Source organism: Lepidochelys kempii, chromosome 7, assembly GCF_965140265.1.
Source record: "Lepidochelys kempii isolate rLepKem1 chromosome 7, rLepKem1.hap2, whole genome shotgun sequence".
Classification (NCBI taxonomy): Eukaryota; Metazoa; Chordata; order Testudines; family Cheloniidae; genus Lepidochelys; species Lepidochelys kempii.
This window is the reverse complement of record NC_133262.1, coordinates 56143720-56156945: the sequence shown is the minus strand read 5'-3', so window position 1 is coordinate 56156945 and position 13226 is coordinate 56143720. Positions and strand designations below refer to the sequence as shown.

The following is a 13226-nucleotide window of genomic DNA, read 5'->3' as shown; positions in this document are numbered from 1 at the left end:
TCGCAGCAAGTTTCCAAGCACTGAGGTTGCCCTGCACGCCCCATTCTCCCCCACCAGCACAATGTTTCCAGAGAAGTTCAGTGTTTCAGTTTAAAGGGCCACAGTATGGAATTAAGACTAATGCACCGACCGTCCCACTGAACAGTGGTGATAGCTTCACCTGTCGCATTCCTCCAGCGGAAGCTAATTCAGTGCCATTTGAAGTAAAATACATGCACGGGAAACTCATTGTGGACACAACCGTTAATTCGGGCATGAGTAGAAGGCGCATTTTCACTTGTTTCTCAGGAAAGTGCCAAGTAAGTGGCTGGGTGGGTGCCAGTGAGCAGGGAAACCGGGGTCAGGGAGGACACTGGCAGGGACAGGAACTGTGGAGTGTCTCCAGTTATTGTCCCTTTGCTCAGGCCTGGGAGGAGTTGTGTGCAGTGCAGGAACTGCATGGCATTTAATGAGGAGCGGCTCAGGGCGATCTGCTTCTGGGAGTGAAAAGAATGGGAAGACTTGTTAGGGATAGTCCAGGGCTTGAACTAGGAGAGGGGGATTCAACAGGGTTGGGGATCCAGTTGCCACTGGGAGCTGGCACCTAACTGCTTTCGGTGTCTTTGAAAGTCTCCCCCCAGGACAATGGGGAGATCTGGCTGGCCATCAGGGGAAGGTTTCCTGGCTGTGGGCTAGATCCTGCCCATGACTCTGGTGGGGTGGCACAGAGGGAATGGAGCACCCAATATGGTCTCCCACAGGAAGCAGTGGGACCCTGAGTGCTGGAGTTACAGAGAACTGGGCCCTTCCAGGGATGGAGTAGGGGCTCTAATAGGTCTCTAGTAGAGTTGGTTCCCTGAGCCCTGTGTGAGGGGGTGGCACTGCCCAGACCCCTTAGGGGCAGGAGGCCCCGCTATGGAGGAAGAAGAGCAGCAGAAGGGGTTGCTGTGGAAGCATGGAGGCCAGCCAGGTTCTCCTTTGCTATTCCACACACACACAGCCCCCTGCACTAAGTGACATCAAGCCTCATTATTTTCATCACAGGCCACATTTGTAACCTGTTACCAAGTAAATTGTGATAAAATAGACTGCAGCAGCCCAGGCTCTGACTTTCTTCGCTGAGAGCCTATGGGGAGCCTAGCAGCCAGGCAGAGAGCCTGGCACAGCTAATTTCTTAAAGGGGCAGGGCACCTTTCCGTACAACAGCAGGGCTTAAAGCATGGCAACATACACCATTAACAACATTCCCCTCGCACTTTCCATGCAGGAATCACAAACATGAATTGGTTCATCCTCATGTCAGCCCCAGGAGCTAGGTCAGTATCATTATCGTCATCTTACATCTGGGGAAACTGAGGCACAGGGCGATTCAACTTGCCCAATGTCACCCTGCGTCTGGGCTGGGAACAGACTCGCAGCCTCCTGACTCCCAGTCCTGTCCCTGAAGCACAAGACGGGCTCCTCACGGTCTAGGATTAAAGTAGCAGCGTGAGCAACTGTGAAACATTTCTCTGCCTCCTCCACGCCAGGTGAGTCCTACTGAGCCTGGACAGTGCTGGGGGTCAGCTGCCTGCTGGGTTCTCTCTCTTTGGAGAGTCTGAAGGCAGCTCAGGGATTCCCAGTTACTAAAAGGGATCTGCTTGTAGAAACAAGTTCTATCTTAGCTCCTTTGTAGCCCATTACCACGGCATCTGAGCACCTCACATGGATGAATGTATTTACCCATGTCACGGTGCTGGCAGGTAGGGCAGTGCTATCATCACCCACTTTACAGAGGGGAAACTGAGGCACAGAGCAACTAAGGCTCAGATCCTCAAAGGTATTTAGATTCCTATATGCCATTAAATCAATGTAAGTTAGAAACATAAGTACCTTTGTGGACCTGGGCCTAAGTGACTTGCCCAAGATCACATGGGAAATCTGTGGCAGAGCAGGGAATTGAATCTAGGTCTCAAGCCAGTGCCCCAACTCCATGGCCATCCTTATGCCATACTCTGGTACACAGAGAAGTGGCCATCACAGTCACTGTATTCACAGCAAGGAATTATGGTCATTCTTTGTATTCTGGTGGCACCTGGGTTCTCAGCTGAGATCAGAGCCCCCTGGGTGCTAGGTACTGTGCATGCACACAGTTAAAGACCATCCCGGGATACACTTCATAAGATGATACCCTCTATACATGGTTTATAGAGGGTTAATACAGGATTACTAGCTGTTATAGGCATGTTACAGGCATGAGGAGCATGTGTTTTCGATGGCCACAAGCACAGCAGTAAAAGGTGTTTGGGATGGTCAGAAGCAACCACTGTTGGACTCTAACAACCGGTAACAGCAGATTGGCCATTTATTAAGACGTCTGTTCATCAGGCGTTATCCGGGTTTACTCATACCTTAAGAGAACGTGTGACCCATTTTCTGTCTGCGTCTTGTCCAGCAGGCAAAAGGAGCACTGGGCTCTGCCAGGTGACACAAGGAGTCTACGGCAAAGACAGATCTCCAGAGTCCCTCCTTCCACTCACACCATGACCAGGGTGAACATAATTTTAAGCCAGTCTGGTTTATTGCTAAACCTACGCCACTGCAATAGGTGGCTGTGCTGGCTGGGGCAGAACTCCATTGCCACCCGCCTCTACTGTCCAGGGCACCTGCTCTTCTGGTGCTCATTAATGTCGTTTCATTAGTGATATTCTTCTCCCTCTCTTTCCTTCCTTTCTTCCCTGCCTCTCCCCTTACCTTCCCCAGATGTGTTCTGGTCCAGCCCTGCAATCCTCACTCAGACAGCACTCCCGTGGAAGTGCTGCCCATGCAAGGGCTGAATAAGGCCTCCAGCGTTTGGGCCTCTGTTTATTCCTCTGGGGTTAAAAGACTTGCCCAGTCACAGAGCTAGGAATAGAACCAACGTCTCCTGGCTCCCAGTCCAAGTTCCAAGCTTGTTTTGTATATTCCAATCTAACCTTGCCCTCTCTCATTGTGTTCACTCTTTAGACTGTACCTTTCTACTAACGGATTTCCACACTTCTATTTTCCCCATGTGCTGTTAGCACTCATTCAGATTTCTCATAGAATCATAGAATATCAGGGTTGGAAGGGACCCCAGAAGGTCATCTAGTCCAACCCCCTGCTCAAAGCAGGACCAATCCCCAATTAAATCATCCCAGCCAGGGCTTTGTCAAGCCTGACCTTAAAAACTTCTAAGGAAGGAGATTCTACCACCTCCCTAGGTAACGCATTCCAGTGTTTCACCACCCTCTTAGTGAAAAAGTTTTTCCTAATATCCAATCTAAACCTCCCCCACTGCAACTTGAGACCATTACTCCTCGTTCTGTCATCTGCTACCATTGAGAACAGTCTAGAGCCATCCTCTTTGGAACCCCCTTTCAGGTAGTTGAAAGCAGCTATCAAATCCCCTCTCATTCTTCTCTTCTGCAGACTAAACAATCCCAGCTCCCTCAGCCTCTCCTCATAAGTCATGTGTTCCAGACCCCTAATAATTTTTGTTGCCCTTCGCTGGACTCTCTCCAATTTATCCACATCCTTCTTGTAGTGTGGGGCCCAAAAGTGGACACAGTACTCCAGATGAGGCCTCACCAATGTCGAATAGAGGGGAACGATCACGTCCCTCGATCTGCTCGCTATGCCCCTACTTATACATCCCAAAATGCCATTGGCCTTCTTGGCAACAAGGGCACACTGCTGACTCATATCCAGCTTCTCATCCACTGTCACCCCTAGGTCCTTTTCCGCAGAACTGCTGCCTAGCCATTCGGTCCCTAGTCTGTAGCGGTGCATTGGATTCTTCCGTCCTAAGTGCAGGACCCTGCACTTATCCTTATTGAACCTCATCAGATTTCTTTTGGCCCAATCCTCCAATTTGTCTAGGTCCTTCTGTATCCTATCCCTCCCCTCCAGCGTATCTACCACTCCTCCCAGTTTAGTATCATCCGCAAATTTGCTGAGAGTGCAATCCACACCATCCTCCAGATCATTTATGAAGATATTGAACAAAACCGGCCCCAGGACCGACCCCTGGGGCACTCCACTTGACACCGGCTGCCAACTAGACATGGAGCCATTGATCACTACCCGTTGAGCCCGACTATCTAGCCAGCTTTCTACCCACCTTATAGTGCATTCATCCAGCCCATACTTCCTTAACTTGCTGACAAGAATACTGTGGGAGACGGTGTCAAAAGCTTTGCTAAAGTCAAGAAACAATACATCCACTGCTTTCCCTTCATCCACAGAACCAGTAATCTCATCATAAAAGGCGATTAGATTAGTCAGGCATGACCTTCCCTTGGTGAATCCATGCTGGCTGTTCCTGATCACTTTCCTCTCATGCAAGTGCTTCAGGATTGATTCTTTGAGGACCTGCTCCATGATTTTTCCAGGGACTGAGGTGAGGCTGACTGTCTCCTGTCTTGTTGTAAAGAAACACACCTCTTGTTATGGGTTGGCACCTCCACGATTTAGACTTAGATTCCATGAATAAGACATTTCCAGACAAATCAACACTGACCCCAGCACCCAAGGTGAAGTTCCTTCCACCCCACATAGGCTACCAGCCCTGGGTCATCAACAAATACAAGAGCCCCCTGTATGATGGGAAGTTCCATCATTCCAGCAGATGGGTTCGTGGAGAGGACAGCGTTGCAGCCCTAGACGCAGCACTGCAGGCAGCCCCCTGGGTGGTGGTGGTTTCCCGAAGGGTCAGGACTGCGAGTTCTGCTGTACGTGAAATTCTCTATTCTTTCATGAATTAAGGGTTGTCTGGTATGGAGAAAGTGACTGGAATAGCTCCCTATTTGGACACTGTTCTGGAATGAAAGTGACTTGATTCCAGAACAATGTTGTGGAAGTGCATTAATATTCCGGAATAAAGAATTATTAATCTAGAATTATTCTGGAATGGCGTGTCCATGTGGAGACATGTTCTGGTCAATTTCCACACGTAGACCAGATATATCCATACACACTTCTACTTTGGCCAGGTGGCAGCTTCGTCCTCACAGCCTAGCAGTCTGGGGCACACTTGGCAGGCTGGCTTCTCTGGGAAGGGACAGCCCTGTGCTTATGGCAGCCACTGCTTCCCTTCGGAGAGCATTCCATAGTTGACTAGATCTCACTGGAGGACGGACCCTCGGGCTGAACAGCAAACACAAACTACTCCTCTGAATAGCCTCATTGACTCAGATGGGCCTACACATGGGAGCAATGTTAGTTACATGCATAAGTGTTTGTAGCATCAGGCACTGAATTTCTCCTCCTTTAATTCCACCCCATTACTCCTCTTTATACCCCCGACTCACTGCCAGTAATTCCTCTCCTGCCTTGGAGACAGACCCTAAATCATGCTGAGTAGCACCTGACTCCGTGATTGGTCCATTGACTTCAGTGGCATAAGATGCTCTTCAAGGTGCTAGTTGCCCAGACACAAAGATGTGGGTGTGGTACAAGCACCCAATTATTGATCTGTATTACCGTAGCACCTAAGACCCCTAGTCATGGACCAGGAGCCCATTGTGCTAGGTGCTAACCAAACACAGACCAAGCAGACAGTGATTGCCCCACAAAGCTGCCTTAGGTCACCATTTATAAAGTCACAGGATATGGTCTGCTTTTACAGTGGGATGCAGAATACAGACACTGAGCATGCCCTTAGCCCAGGTATAAATAGCAATGTACACAGTGAGGCACTTCCTAGGCGAGTGGAGGGCAGACAGGCCTGAACCCACAGGCTGTATACCCTACACAGCTCTCTACATGCCCAAGTAGTGCCTTGCCCATCTACGCTGCTAGGCTATGCTTCTGTGCTGCCGAAGCCTTTCACTGCTGCCTGTAGCTACACATTCCCTACATTGCAAGGGTAGACCAGGCCTAAGAAGACAGGCGTTACCCAGGATGGGCCAGATTCTGCTCTCAGCTGCACTGGTGTAAGTCATGGATGATCCCACTGACATCAGTGGGGTTCCTCTGCATTTTCACCAGCATAAGGATGGGGGACTCTAGCTGTAGACATTCCTAGATAGTAGGGTTGCCAACCCTCCGGGATTGGCCGGGAGTCTCCCAGAACCAGCCTCAATCTCCCGGTGACTATTAACGGCAACCCGGGAGATTTTAATAGGCCAAAGTCCAGTGGGCGGCGCAGTGTGGCTCCCGGAAGCAGCCAGCATGTTCAGCTCCTAAGTGCAGGGGTGGCCAGGGGGTCTCTACGTGCTGCCCCTGCCTCGAGAGCTGACTCCACAGCTCCCATTGGCTGGGAATCACAGCCAATGGGAGCTGGGGGGGCAGTGCCTGCAGGCAGGGACAGCTCACAGAGCCATCTGGCTGCCCTGAGCCTCGGAGTCAGACATGCCGGCCGCTTCCGGGAGCCGCCCGAGGCAAGTGCCGCCCAGCTGGAGCCTGTACCCTGCAACCCCTCCCGCACCCCAACCCCCAGCCATGAGCCCCTTCCCACACCCAGACTCCCTCCTGGAGCCCACACCTGGCACCCCAACCCCCAGCCCTGAGCCACCTCCTGCACCCAAACTCCCTCCTGGAGCCCACACCCCAAACTCCCTTCCACACCCCAACCTTGGCCTTCAGAGATCGCCCTCACTGGGGGGGTCAAAGGCGAATCAAGTCTCCATGTGCATTAAGTGCTGGGGTTTCCACATCCCAACTGGCGTGGAGAGGTGGCCTGTGGAATGGTCCAAGGCCTCCACCAGGTCTCTCTAGTGCTGAGTAATTCAGGTGGCTCAGAAAGCTGGGCGCCAGCAGCTATTCAGGGCTCTATGGAGAGCCAGGGATCATGTCACTGAGCTGCTTACAATGGGAGCCAAGAGAGCCACCGGCCTGGGATCGGGTGTCAGGAGGTGCCAAGGCACAGTGCCGGGAAGCGGCTTCCCAGCTGCCTTGGGCACCAGCTCCTGCTTGCAGCCACCTGCACCTCGATCAAAGGCATCTTGGATTATTCAGGTGCCCCTGGAAAGCTCTCCTACGGCGGCAAGGAAAAGCTGTTTGGCTAGGAACGAAGTGCTCATCGTAGGTGGCAGGGCAAAGTCTCACTCCTCCTTTGCACACACAACAGCAGTGGCAGGAGAGCTCTCCCCCTTCATCACACCAGGCCTCATAATTAGGCTAGGGCCCTGTGACGTGCAGTGCTCCTTCCACTTTCATTAGCTTCCAAGGGAGAACAGCATAAAATCAGGCCCATTTCACAGCCCATCCCTGCTTTGCAGATCCAGAGACAACTTGGGGCCTGCTGAGAGGGTGGGAGGGGGGCAGAGTGCGGGTAGCCGGCTTCACCAGCCTTACTGAGCATGCTCAGTACAAGCGAAGCAGCAAGTCTTGGGGTGGGGCACCTGACCCCGCATGCCCCCATCTACCTGTCACCTCTGATATGTTTCCCAGCATCCTTTGTGCTGCCTCCATAGTGCTTCAGTCCTGTGGAAATCGGCGCCTTTTGTTTAAAGGAGCTTCTGGCACACCCCCTTTCATGGCATTCTGTTTCTCCGGTCATTTTGGTCCGGAGGGCTTTTATTTTACATTGAAGGTGAGCAAACAAGATGGCACCAAAGTGCAGCCTACATGAGAGCGAGTGCTCTGTGCTCTCTCCACCAGCACCACGCTGCATTTGCCCTGCTCCATGCCCGGGCAGCTGCCTCCGGTGACAGCAGCCTCCCAGGCATAGAAAATGAAATCCTAACAGTTGCACCACTTAGGCACCACAGATTAAAAGCCTAGAAAAAGGAACTGGAGTGGGGTCAGGTCTCTCCCCACCCATGAACAACTGCTGGCGATTCCCGTTTGTGAGGTGTGAGGACAGCAACCCACAGGCTACGCTCAAGCAGAGACATCTCAATGTTGGCAGATGCAGCTGTCCTGCAAGGAGGGACCACGTTCTGTCCCCACAACACATGTACCCTGTGTTTGAGTCTTGTGTGTGCAGCCAAGCCTGGAACTGTCCACATAAAATGGAAACACCACAAAATGAAGAAAAAGGAAGCAAAATTTCATGACATCTACTTCCTGAGCAAATGCAAGAAACAAAACATTGCCAGAGGTCTCACCATCTATAACCTTCTGACCGCTACACACAACTCCAAATGTGCTGAACAGCTCTGCAGACGGACTTCAGAAAAACTGAGGAACCACTTACTGCATCTCACATACTTCAGAAGGGGCCACCTCAAACAAGAAATCACCACATGCTCCCACACATTGCAAGGTGGGGGGGGGTAGGGGATCAGGAAATTTACCTGGAAATCATGTGAGAAGTCCAAAACAGCTACCAAAAAACCTGATGACAGCTATCCAACACAAAAAGAAAGTGGAACCAACTACAACTACTTCACAAGCCACAGAACACCATATCTGGGAGAAGCCATGGCACCCGTATCTACCCCATGGACACTACACAACACCTGAACATCAGTTTATCAAGACTACCCCGAACTGGAGCTGAATTAGCTGTACTCTAAGGGAAATGAACTTCTGCCTCACTACAAAACCTTTTACTGTACTAACGTGGAGAATTCTTCTGCCGACTCCACCTAAAAAATTCTTTCACAACTATTTCACAGTTACCATGTCCCCACAAACAATCATAAGAAATAAGAATCTTCTGACTGGACAGAGTGCATGAAGTCACACACTTGATCATTACATTGATTGTCTCAGAAAAAATACTGACTGTGAAATCCTTAACAAACATCACATCCACCACAGTCTCTCCGCTGCCAAGAGGACAGTTATGCAGTCCCTGAAATCTAACCACCAGACAGATAAAGGTTGTAGTCCTCAACCGCAATGACTATATTAATGAGGCCAATCGTTGACTCTCCGACACCACCTACCAAAAAGTACTCAAAGAAGTACTCCACACCACAATTTACCCAGGAATTTAAGTTTATCATCAAATCTTTTCCCAAACAACTTCAAGAGAAACTTTACAAGCTCATCTGCCAAGAAGCCACCCCCCAGGGACCTTCTGCATGCTTCCCAAGATACACAAGCAAGGGAACCCAGACAGACCATATCTGGCCACAGCGATCTTACTGAAAGAATGTCAGGACTCACAGAAACAATCCTCAAGGCCACTCACCACAAAAAGAGCCAGCTTCTTCCAGGACACTACTGGCTTCCTCCATAAACACCACAACATTAACAACCTCCCTCAGAACACTATCTTTGCCACCATGGTTGTCATCTCCCTATACACCAACATCTCTCACAAGGACAACATTGCTGACTGCCTAGCACATATAATAAAATTGCGACGATACAGAGAAGATTTGCATTGCCCCTGCGCAAGGATGACATGCAAATTCAAATATTTACAAGACAATGGACAAGTCTCATCTCTCCACCCCAAAAACACATCGTCAAACTCATCCCTTTCATCCTCACCCATAACAATTTTATATTCAACAAACACTTTTTCCAAACCCTGGCAACAGCCCTGGGTACTAGGATGGCTCCCCAGTATACCAACCTCTTCCTGGGTCACTTTGAAGAAGAATTTCTGGACAAATGTGCCACAGAACCAATGATATATCTGTGATATATGATGATATTTTCATCCTCTGGACAGACAGCAAACTCCTTCAGATTTCCATCACAACTTCAATAAACTCTTTCTGGAACACTCTCACACTAGCATCAACTTTTTGCACACCAGGATCAGTTTCAACAATGGACCCCTACAGACAACTACATACAAGAAACCCACAGATCACCACACCTACCTTCACAGATCTAGTAAACGGCCCCAAACACAACAAGAAATTGGTCTTCTACAGCCAGGTACTCAGATACCACAAAATATGCTCCAAAGAGAAAGTCTGGGATATACACCTTAACACATTCAAAACCGCCTTCACCAGATAAGGACACTCCACCAGAAAATTATATTGCATCATGGAATGGGTCACCCAAATAACCCAAGAGAACCTGCTTCAATTAAGAAATAAAACCCGCTACGATTGCACACCCTTAGCTGTCACCTACCACTCCACACTGGAACCCATAAAGGGTATCAAACTACTACAACCCATACTCAGGGGGGACCCCATCCTGAAAGAAATATTTCCTAAACTTCCTCGTCTGGCCTTCAAACAACCCCACAACCTCTCCAAACTCATCATCACAAGCAAGCTCCCCACAGCCCAGGGCACTCCAACTCAAAGCAGCACCAGACCCTGCCAGAACAACAGATGCAAAACCTGCAGACACATCTCCACTGCTACAATGATCAACATCCCCCATAACACACCTTTCAAGATCCATGGGTCCTACACATGCCTATCACAGCATGTGGTGTACCTCATCCAGTGCACTAAATGCCCCAATAGCAACTATATGGGTGAAAGCAGACAATCACTATGCTCTCAGACGAACTCACACAGCAAAGCTGAGACAAAAACACCACACCACCTGGGGGTGCAGACTTTTCACAAAGCAATCACTCTGTATCTGAGCTCTCAGTCCTCATCCTCAAAGGAAACCTGCGCAATACCTTCAAAAGATGAGCCTGGGAGCTTAAATTCATAACTTTGCTAGATACTAAAAATCATGGTCTTAATAAAGACACTGGATTTATGGCTTATTACGACAATCTGTAACCCACTTAACCCCTCTTTTTGTCCTGTGACTATAGGGCTCTTAACAGGTCACTTCACCTTGAATGGTTCCTTAGAATATGTGCTAACTACTAACGCTAAATTATCTGTTCGATCTTGTATTTAGCTGTGAAACTCTCAGTATCTTTCCCAGACCTCTCTGTGTAAGAAGAGTGCTGTGTAAGTTTGAAAGCTTGTCTCTCTCACCAACAGAATAGGTCCAATGAAAGATATCACCTCACCCACCTTGTCTGACAATCTCAGGCATTTATGCTGCTAACTCTCCCGATGTTATCACTCGTCTCACAACAGTTGGTGTTTTTCTTAAAGGCCCAGCTCCCAGAGTCAGGTGATTGCATGAGCACCTCAGCTTTTGTTTCTTTAAGACAGATACATTTCTAGCTCTGGTTGCTGAGGGAAAGGCTTGCAAATGTGTCCTCAGTGCACCCTAAGGGTTCAGAAATCAGAAGGCAAAGAACCTCCCCGCACAACATTTATTGAAAATGTCATGATGCTAAAATAATCTTATAAATGTGGATGATGCTTGTGTGTGAAAACATGGATTTCTACAATACTCACTGGTCAAATGTCTCATCACCATGGTCTGCTGCCGCAGCTGAGCAGCTTATGCTATCAGCCTATAGATGTGAGCGACTGGTCTTCCTGGGGGGATCTGGGCTATAGAAGTCACTTTCCCCACTGGTCTGCTAGAATGAGAAGATGTACTGCAGCATTCTGCCCTGCTGCGTATCAGGGTCATCTGCATCCCAGTGCACTGTGTCCCTGGGTTGTAATCTGTGCTGCCTGACAGCTTGTCAGCACCACTTGCATCCCAGTGCAGTGTCCTTGCAATATACTGCTGCAAATCAATATCATCTGCATCCACTGCAAACCCCAAAGGACGCTGCAGCGTTACTGCAAATAACTATAAACTACACTACAAAGTAACTCTCCAGTGGCTGTTAAAGTGACTTGATGCAGTACTATGAAGCATCTCACATGGACTGGGAACCAATTGATCACCTACACACCAACCCAGGGAAGGAGGCTGCCATGCACTGCAAGGGGACAGTGCTCTGAGAAACACACCACAAGAAGACAGTGCTGGTATGCTGTGATGGCCCCTGTATAAGTTCACAGCAGCAGTGCAGGGCTATTCGGAGTGACAAGGAGAGACCAAACACTGCACGGGATTGGGAGATGGAACCACTGTCTTTCCCATAGAGGCAGTTTTCCTAGAAATGGGCTAAGGTGCATTAGTAGGCCAATGCAGGGAACTTTACATTGACATTACTGCTGTTGGGTCAGTTGTGTTGAGGAATAGATAACTCACGTCTCCAGTACTATCAATCTTACATCTCTGACATATAATATGGCAAACCCCAAGCATTCAAAAATTGAAAGTCAGGCTCCCCAAAATCGTGACCTAATTTATGTTGGCATACAGCAGCTGCAGTAACTACATCGCTTGTGTGTGTCTACACTTTGCTCCTGGTGTTGGTGGTGCGTGTATCTATTGCACTGTCAGTGTGGGGCATTGTGGGACGGCTCCTGAAAGCCAGTAACTCAGCAACGTAGTGTCTACACTCTCACTGCGCTGACCTAACTACATCGACCTTGACTCTATGCTGCTCATGGAGGTGGAGTTAAGTTGGCATAGCCAGACAGTTACACTGGCAGGAGCGAAATATAAGTGTAGACACTGCCCGACTCCATGTAACTGGTTTCTAATTCAGTGGGGAGCCAACCTGCAAGACCCTGCTTCTGATACTGTTTGCTGGTGGGGCGAGGCTGGTGCCCAAAGCAATAGACTAGATGAGATTTTTCCCAGTACACTCCAAGGGTGCTGCAGAGAAGTGTCTTGAATGAATTTGGTCCCTGAAGAAGTGCAGCTCTGGTGTGCTATAGAGAGGGGAGGAGCCCAAGTTCTTGGATGGGCTGAAGACTTGTTTACCCTGTTTCTCCATGTCGGTACTTGCACAATAGCATCACCATGACACCTCTCTTTCCACAGCCAGACACTTTTTAATAACAAACAGGTCACTTTTTTTTTTAAATTTTAGATCTAATTATTTGTCATGAGGAAAAATGGCTTCTTTCCCTGGCCCAAAGGCTCTCTGAAGTGACCCAACAAGGAGAGGTGAGGTGATGCCCTTTCCTTCTGTACTCTAAGCCTTGCACCACAGGTAAGTGCTGATGAGGCTATGCACTCACCCGTGCTGCCTGGCTTCAAGTACCAGTACTAGGGATGACTCCCTGCAGCCAGCCACAGATCGTCTCTATCCGGTGGAGCTGGCTGGAAAATGTGGCCTTTTTCCTGGAAGTTTTTGATGAAGAAAAATCTTTTCCCTCTAAATCAGGGGTCAGCAACCTTTCAGAAGTGGTGCGCCGAGTCTTCATTTGTTCACTCTAATTTGAGGTTTCGTGTTCCAGTAATACATTTTAACGTTTTTAGAAGGTCTCTTTCTCTAAATCCATAATCTATAACTAAACTATTGTTGTATGTAAAGTAAACAAGGTTTTTAAAATGTTTCAGAAGCTTCATTTAAAATTAAATTAAAATGCAGAGCCCCCCGGACCGGTGGCCAGGACCCGGGCAGCGTGAGTGCCACTGAAAATCAGCTCGTGGGCTGCCTTTGGCACGCG

At 49.1% G+C, this 13226-nt stretch overlaps 1 non-coding gene across 1 annotated transcript; it reads left to right on the top strand.

Moving 5' to 3' along the window:
- Positions 1-9204: 9204 nt before the first annotated feature.
- LOC140915418 (U6 spliceosomal RNA) lies at positions 9205-9311 on the top strand. The gene has a single exon (XR_012160154.1). It is a non-coding gene; the product is annotated as a U6 spliceosomal RNA (small nuclear RNA).
- Positions 9312-13226: the final 3915 nt, after the last annotated feature.